Source organism: Mchenga conophoros, linkage group LG5 (assembly GCF_057382185.1).
Source record: "Mchenga conophoros isolate Kocher_MC1m ecotype Shallow Benthic linkage group LG5, M_conophoros_male_GT1.1, whole genome shotgun sequence".
Lineage (NCBI taxonomy): Eukaryota > Metazoa > Chordata > Actinopteri > Cichliformes > Cichlidae > Mchenga > Mchenga conophoros.
This window is the reverse complement of record NC_140530.1, coordinates 33,298,210-33,306,629: the sequence shown is the minus strand read 5'-3', so window position 1 is coordinate 33,306,629 and position 8,420 is coordinate 33,298,210. Positions and strand designations below refer to the sequence as shown.

Sequence of the window (8,420 nt, the reverse complement as noted above, 5' to 3'; positions counted from 1 at the left end):
CCAACAGATGGAGCTAAAGAACTACCATACAAAATCAGCTTAGCTGGCCTATAGGAATATGGTGACGTCGAAGAGGTAAACAGGAAATTTTCATTTGTTGTGTTTATTAGCCTCTAAAACAGTTGAGAATGTTTATGCCTTGCATGTTATAACTGACTGACTGACCCATATATGTATGTTAGCATATCATCTGCTTATCACTTTTTGGACTTGCTTTTTCAACAGCAGCTGTTTAGGTGCAAACTGTCCACACCAGCAGATGCTGGCGAGTGATAAAAGGAAATTAAACAATTTTGTTTGCCTAAAAGGATGGATTTTTTTCTTTACTTTTATTTTCTCTTCCAAAGATAAAGTACTTCCAACATCCAGTAGCAGTGGATGAAGATTTAATCTCTCTCCTGATGAATGACCCACTATTTCTCTGACAGAGGCCGCTGAGGCAGACTGCTCAGAATCCAACGGAAACAGTGAAATGACGGGAGAATTTCTCTCCATGATTACTCTAGCTTTCTGAGTGTTTGCCTGCGAGTGTGTATGTGGTGATAGTGCAGACACTGGCCCCATTTTAAAACTCTGGTGAAAGTAAACAGTTGATATGCAGATTATCAGGACACGAAACAAGACTAAGAAATATTAGACATCTAAGGTTCATATTTCATTGTGTGACAATGCAAAATAAATTCTTTTCAATCAGATCCACACTGCAAAATTTTGATTTAAGCAAGGTTTTCATCTTGTCTTGTCTAACGTTTTGGTTTGAATAAGGAGGAACTGAAGGAAAATACGCCTGCTTATTTTACTCAGGTACTGGCTCACTCGTCCGTATCACGGGAAGAGGAGGAAAGACTAAAATTACGACTTCAATATAATATTCCTATGTAAATTTTAAAGTGTAATAATATTTTAATTTTCTTTTACATTTTGTTTTAGTGCAGCTTTATTTGACAGCTAAATTTAGTAAAGATTTTCCATTTTTTATACTTTTACCTCCTCCTTCGTATAATTTCTGAAGAACGCTGTACTTCTGCTTCTCCATAGCTACTTTACAAACTATGCTTTTATGTTAAATGGTACCTGATGCACTTGAAATTCAATTCAGTTAAAGTTTATTTATACGGCACCAGTTCCCAACAACAGTTGCCCCAAGGCACTTATATTGTAAGGTAGAGATCGTGCAACAACAGAGACAATAATAATACAATACAATAGTCCCTTTTGACAGGAAGAAACTTCCAGCAGAACCAGGCTCAGGGAGGAGCAGCCATCTGCTGTGACTGGTTGGGGTGAGGTGAGGAAGACAAGTCAAAGAGACGCTGTGGAAGAGAGCCAGAGATTAATAATAACAAATGATTACATAAATGCAGTTAACCTGTTTCAGATTCTTGCGAGTTGTTTGTAGTTTCTGTTGCTGAGTATTTCCAGTACATAAACATTAATCTTTTTTTAAACTTTAAAATAAAGTCCTTTTTGTCCTTTGAGGCAAAAAAACGAGAAATGTTGTTTCCACTTTTATGTCTGTACTTGATTATGTTGATGTGATTTATATTCATGTGTCCTCAAAATAGTAATATATTTTGGATTCTGTCTATTGTGGACCAATGAGATTCATTACAAATTACAAAGTATTTATAAGTATCTTGTGGTTTGGGTGGTGTGCGTTCCTATGTCATAGACTGAGACCACTGGTGTATTTGTTTTTTGAAGCTAATTTTGGTTTGGTTTCATCTTATATACAGCCTTACATTCAGATATTATGTTAATCAAAAAGGTTATTATCTCAGGTACCAGATTTAATTCATTCGGTCTCTCCCAAAACTTCAAACTGATTTTGGAAAAGTTGTGTTTAAATTTGAAGCTCCTGCCTCCTGCAATCAGCAGCTACAACTAAAACTCAAGGAACTGGTCTGTCACATATTGAATTTAAGGAATAAATGACTTTTAAATTACTTGGATGCAGTTACTTCATGCAACTTATGATTGTACTGCTGTTCTCATTGGCCAGGACACTCTTGAAAAAGAGATTTTACAGGTTAAAAAAATCGAATCTTCTCATACAATATGTTTTTCAGCAGAACAGGTACTTTTGAAGTGTATAAACATTTGTCCGTAATACTAAATGCTTCATATAAGAATGATTTTGAACGCAATACTTTCATTTATAAGTAGCAAATTTTAAGGCCAGCATATGATGATGTGCTAAGTAATCACTATGAGCCTGAAGCTCAGGCTACATTGCTCAATGCTTCTAGTCAAGCAGTTTTTCTATTCTTGGCTCTATTCTTGACAATATCCCTAATATTGTCATGCACACAGCACCTTCACCTACCTGTCATTAAAGCTGGTGCTTCGAGGGCAGTCATTGAGAATAAAGTTTAAAGAAAGGATGGAGGGAATGGCACATTTCAGACATTAAATCAGACAGTATGAAATGGGTGAAAAAAAACTGTGAATGCGGAAAAGCTACTCTAGCAGTTTCCAATAACAAAAACACTGAAGTAGAAATGAACATAATGACACCCCTATAAGGAAAGAATCTGAATTTCCTGAGAGAAAAAAAGCTTGAGTCAGAGTTTATAAATGTGCTACTTTCACTTCTCTTTGAAGTCGTTAAAAACCAGCCTGCAATTAATTTTTGCTCAGTAAAGTTTCGGTAATCTCTAAAAAGCCAAAACCTCAAAGCAAAAGACTTTTGATACACTTGCCATCTACAAGATAGCTTTGCTTCTTTCAGAACTGACCTAGACAATAAAGCTGTGTAACACTGTGATTTGACACTGCCCTGTTTTTGTTTCTAAAAGGTGTACACTCACTGTTCACTTTAAATTGAGCTCATATATTTTGACTTTATGTGGACATTATTCCTTTGTTGTTGCAGCAGTGCACTATCGGGATCTGAGAGAGTTAGTGAAGTTGGAAACTCCATTAGCAGGAGCCACTGATGAAAACCCATCAAAGGCTCAGCAATTGCGATTGAGGTCAGGGGAAAGACCTGGCAGAGAAACCACACAAAGCCATAAAGCCTAAGGTAGCTGCCGCTCATCGAGCATCAGCACTTGAGGAAGAATAACTGTGTCGTTGTCTGCAGACCTGTTGAATTAAAGGGGGCATTAACTGCTGCTTCCGCTGCATTATTGATGGAGAGCTCCATTCCCGAGGCCGTAATGCCTCCTATTTTTTCCCTTGCAATTTTCTGGTAGACATCTCACTGTCTTCAAACACACTTTCGTGCTGAAAGAGAGCGAGGGTTCAGGCAGAGTGCTTGCACTGTTCCCCGCAGGTTGCTTTTATTTTAAGCTGAACCACCACAATCAGTGTCGAACCACGAAGCCTCCACAACTGAAAATAATCGCAGCATGACAAGGATGGGATGATTGGGGTTATGCAAGGTGCCACCTACAGTAACAAGACCTAAAAAGGTAGTCAGGCTTCCTCAGAGAGGTTGCAAATCACATGACAGCTCAAGTGCAGCAGATATCCGTTTCTCCGTGTGTTTTGACCTCAAAGAGACAAAACCAGAGACTGTTATTAGATTTTGATGCCAAATTCTCACTAACTGGAATTTACCTCATGAGTCACCTCAGCTCCCACCTGCAGTACATTTGTTGTAGAGCTCCCTAACAAAGGCTCACACTGCTGGCTTTATCTGCTCTCACACAGCTTGAGACACCTTACCTCCCGGCTGACCTCATCCTGTCATATGATTTAATGAGCGAAGCCGTGTCACAAACTACAGTGGCAGAGGTGTGACAGGATAGGTCTATACAATGCATAGAAGATTAATGAGGCCATCTCCTCCTTCAATGTGTGTGAGAAACGCAGCTTGAGGAGGAAAGAAACTTGATGACTTTAGAAATTATATGATATAAATGACGCACACAGAATCAAAATAACAGCTCCTCTATTTATATTCAGTTATGAAGCGATGCGAAGCCTGTCTCTGGTCTACATACACTATCTGGGTTGAATTTTATAGCTCGGCAGTGATAATGGTATGACATTTTTCTTGTACACTATCCATGGGTTTTTGTGTGTAGTGCCCTTTGATTTTACTTTGTGCTTTTGTGCTGGTGTTTATGGAGTCTTCTGTGAAGTAGATGGCTTTGGCTTCATGATGACAACACTCTCGGAGGGCGGTCCAAAATCAATCAAATACAAGTCCAAATGCTTGCATCCCATCTCCTACAGGCTATTTCAAAGGTTGGTATTGATTATTCCACCCATTCTTGCCATTCAGGGGGGGCCGACGAAAGAGCATGCTTGAGAAATGGAGAGATGATAATGAAATTAAAGGAGGGGAGGCTTTTGTAGCCTGGACACTAATGCATGGGGAGAGTGGAAGCTGAATGTCAAAGACACAAAAATGTGTTATCGTAAACTCGATGAGTATTCACGAGCCTAATTCATGTCATAACGCTGAAGTTCTTCAGAGTGGCTCGTTCGCACCAATTGTATGTGTGGGTGGTGTGTTTGGATAGGGTAAGGGAAGGGGTTTTGATAAGAGGGGAGTCTTTTTTGTGAGAACTGAGGAGGCGCTTCATCTTGTTCTTATCCTCTGATTCTATTTTGGACTTTTTTAGAAAGAAGAAATCTTCTAGGTTACAACAAAAGATGGTGTTCATGTGTTTCACAGAGGTGTGAAAAACCCTTCAGCACACAGCTGTCTTCCTTTTTTGTGTTCACTTGCATTTAGTGGCTCTAATGAAGATTTCAGTAGCCTATTAACCCTCTTTTTTTAAGAATAAAAGGAAGAACATAAGAAAGAAAGTCAGGTGACATCGCAGGACAACATCAGACCTTAAAGGAAGAGAATTTAATTTTCCTATTTTTTTTTAACAATAATTTATTCACAGCTCTGAAACTCATGGAGGAAAAGTGGATAAATAATAAATTGTTCAAAGTTGTCATTAATAAAAGTATCGAGTGCCTAAATTGCCATCATTGAGGCCTACTGGCACCACTGTTTATAAGATGTTAGGGAGCGTATTGCCATTTCTTCATAACTGAAGATCTTAAGTCTATATTAAAATAAAAGTATTAAAATATATGTAATACTTCTTCACTTCAAAAAATTTTCACACAGTCCCTAAATCTTTTCTTGGGTCCACCCACTGACCGAAAATAGCTCAAAGCGCATCTTCTAAAATCATGCGGCATGATAAACTGGTTGTGTCTCAATATGAAATATGCCTTACTATAAAAACATCCTTTCGATAAGACATCTTAAATAAACCAATCAGCATAAAAAGCTGCAAACAAATGGCTGCAAGTGGCACTGGCGTAATTAGTGACTCATCTGATTCAGTTTTTATTTCATTGCTGTAGTTTGCTCGCTACTGCTGCATTCAAGAGGGCACGACCATCCAGTTACCAACGTCTGAAGCTTTCTGATAAAGGTCCTCCCCGTCGCCACCGGAGACTCCAATCCAACAGAACCGCTGGATGGCGCTAAAACACCAGCGCTGCATCAGGAGGCTCCACACGCGCTGTGATGAATCCGGCTGCTCTCTCATCACTCGGACAGCTCAGATCCATTTCTCCAACTGCGAGAAAACGTTGCCAAACACCCATCTGCAACCAGTATGTTGAAGGGGGATTGTAAAAATCCACTGCATCCTTGAATTCAGAAAGTATGAGTGACGGTCCGGCGTGTTGTCCAGCTGCCGTGGAGCTCTGGCGGATGGGAAGTTGTGAGTCAGAGGCGGAGAACCAGTAACTTTTATAGACTTTCAAGTCCACCGCCTCCAAGTATCCAGCAGCCCCACTTTAGACTCATTTCTCTCAGGGATTGTGCGTCTGGAGAGCTTAACATTAGACCAGTGTTTTAGGTTATGTGTTGTCCAGGGCGTCTTGTAGCGACAAGGAAATGCCATTTGCCTAAAGAAGAGGCTTCCGTTTTTTTGTGGCTGGCAATGGAGAATAAATGAAAGGGACAGTTCCCGGGATTAACTGAAAGAACAACGGCAGGTAGGTTGGAATTAGAGTTTATAATTTGTTATTCCTATCTGTGGAAGTGGATATATGTATATTTATATATCTATATGTATATCTATCTATCTCTCTATAAATGATTGCAATTAATATTCTGAATTTCTAATGCTTAACAACTCATGTGCGACTGTGAAATGGCAGCAAAATCTACGATTGACTATGATAAATAGCTTTTTACAAATCATCAGGCAGCAATGGGCTACTGGAAACTCATGACTTTAGGTGGCGTACAGGTGTAGCCGCAGGCTGGCAAATGTTCAACTTTATGTTCTCAAGATTCAGTGAATATTAGATGTGGGCATCAACATGAATCCATCACTGACAGTTCCGATTGGACAAAAAGTTTCCCCTCTGAGAGATCTGCCCATGTGCACAAAGGCACGAAAGGAACTCCCTTCTATGTGAAAATGTATGCAAGCAACATGCTACTGTTTTAAGTAGTATCTATCTATCTATCTATCTATCTCGGACCCCCAAATCTCCATATTCCACATCACTGGTACCTTGGCAAAGGTAACTCTAAAACATAAACGGTGCTCCCTGCAGTGCAAAGTTAAATGTAGAGCTGAATTCACAGCAGGTGCAAGTGTGCTTCCCTTTAACCCCAACATAAGAGAAAAGCAGCTCCAGCTATAAACAGCTTGTTTGTGACTTCAGCAAAGTACAGTGGTGTTATCTCATTGTATTATATTGCAAACACGCAGAAGGAGTCCCTAATGAGAACTGGCTCATGTGTTTGGTGTCAGCTGTTGCACGCAGACTGTAGATATTTATTATTATGCCTGCACGCCACTGTGAATATATTCCTTTCTTGCAGCCTTGACTTTCCACTCTCCCTCTCCTAATTTGTTTCATACGCTCTCCTTTTTTTTTTTAAATCCACCTCAGTCTATCTACTTGTTCACCTTGTTCTTTCATTTGCCCTTCATCCTCTTGACAAGTGTTGTGTGGTCAGCTTTTTTTTTCTTCCCCTCAATTAGTGCTATCATCGCATTTCATCCTGCAGAATATGGGGATGGTAATAACCTTACACTCCTATTGCGGGGTGATACAATTCTGCTGTGATTAATTGAAGTCCCCTCAGAGAGTCAGAGGAGGTGTAGATCGTCCCTTTCACACTCACTGACAGGCAACCCATTATATTGTTTTATAGATTGCCGTCAGTAGCCCTTGAAGCTGCCTGCGGCCCACTGTTGTTCTGGAGGGTTTTATTGTGCAGCGTTATTGGCTGGTAATGCTGACAGGCAGAGCAAAGGCCACCGTGGGATTAAGGGAGATGGGATCCCTGTGACAGTTCCACTGTATTTGACAGTAAACTGGAAACTTGGAAGAAAAAGATTTGCTCGCTCTGCAGTGGTAGTTGTAAAAAAGAAAGAAGGAGATGAAGAAAAAAAAGTGGGGATTTGTTATGAAGTCACGTTCACCATAACATTGGCTTACTTCACATCTGCACAGAGTACTCTAACAAGTGGTGAAACAAAAACGGGCCGTTGGTATGCAACAAAACACACTTTAGTAATGCCAAATAAGTAGCTTGTACAGGTAAGACAGATTAGCCTGCAATTTCTATAAAGCTTCCATTAGACAGACATTGCAACAAACAACAGTGCCTGAAAAAGGCAGAGTATAGACTGAGGCTTGGAGAGAGTACTTGATATGCATGAGCCACCAGGTGATTTCCAGAGGAAGAGAACACCATGGATAAGAGGCTTGTGTTTAGTTTTAAGGAGCCACCCCAGGCAGTATTTGTGTTCTCTGCCAGCTTCCTGCTCACTCTGTCAGATCAATAGGGCATAATAGAAGAGTGCGGATTGTGTTTGCAGGCATGAGACAAAATAATACAAGCATTGTATTGTTTTTTCACCTCGTACATGTGTTGTGTAGTTGTACAATTAAGATTGCCTGTTTGTACTGCACATCTTCTATTTTTTTGCATTTCCTGATGTTTGAGCATGTCAAGCATGTCCGCATGTGCACGTTACATATACATTTGACAGCCCAGTGCTTTGACACCGAGAGCATTGCAGAGCAGCACCACGACTTAACCATAAAATCTGGGGTATTGCATCATTCCACACATTCTCTATTCACCACCAGCCCTGCAGATTTGGTTTAGCGGAACAATAAAAAGTCAGCCATCTATCTACATGATTACAACCGATTTCAGCACCTCAAGATTCGGTGCTCAGCGGTGTCCATAGGCTAATGTGTTTAGAAAGCACAGTTTGTTCCACCTATCAAAGCGCCAGCTCGAGCTGCTGGGGTGAATCCATCGGGTGTTTAAAGGGAAATTCAAAGCACCACCATAGCGAACGAAGTGCAGCATTGTGACGCTTGCATGCAGCTCTGTCATGTACAGTGGAGGAGGAGGAGGACGAGAGGACAGCACATCCCATGTTTTATAGATGCCATTTAAAGGTGCATGCCTGGGA

General features: G+C 40.4%; 1 protein-coding gene across 1 annotated transcript in view; it reads left to right on the top strand.

Annotated features, from left to right (window-relative positions):
• The first annotated feature begins 5,435 nt into the window (after window positions 1-5,435).
• The window catches only part of tafa3a (TAFA chemokine like family member 3a), a 120,558-nt gene continuing 117,573 nt past the window's right edge, over window positions 5,436-8,420 (top strand). The window contains exon 1 of the mRNA XM_085275012.1: window positions 5,436-5,964. The gene's annotated coding sequence lies outside the window, so the exon portion shown is untranslated. The remainder of the gene's footprint in view (window positions 5,965-8,420) is intronic.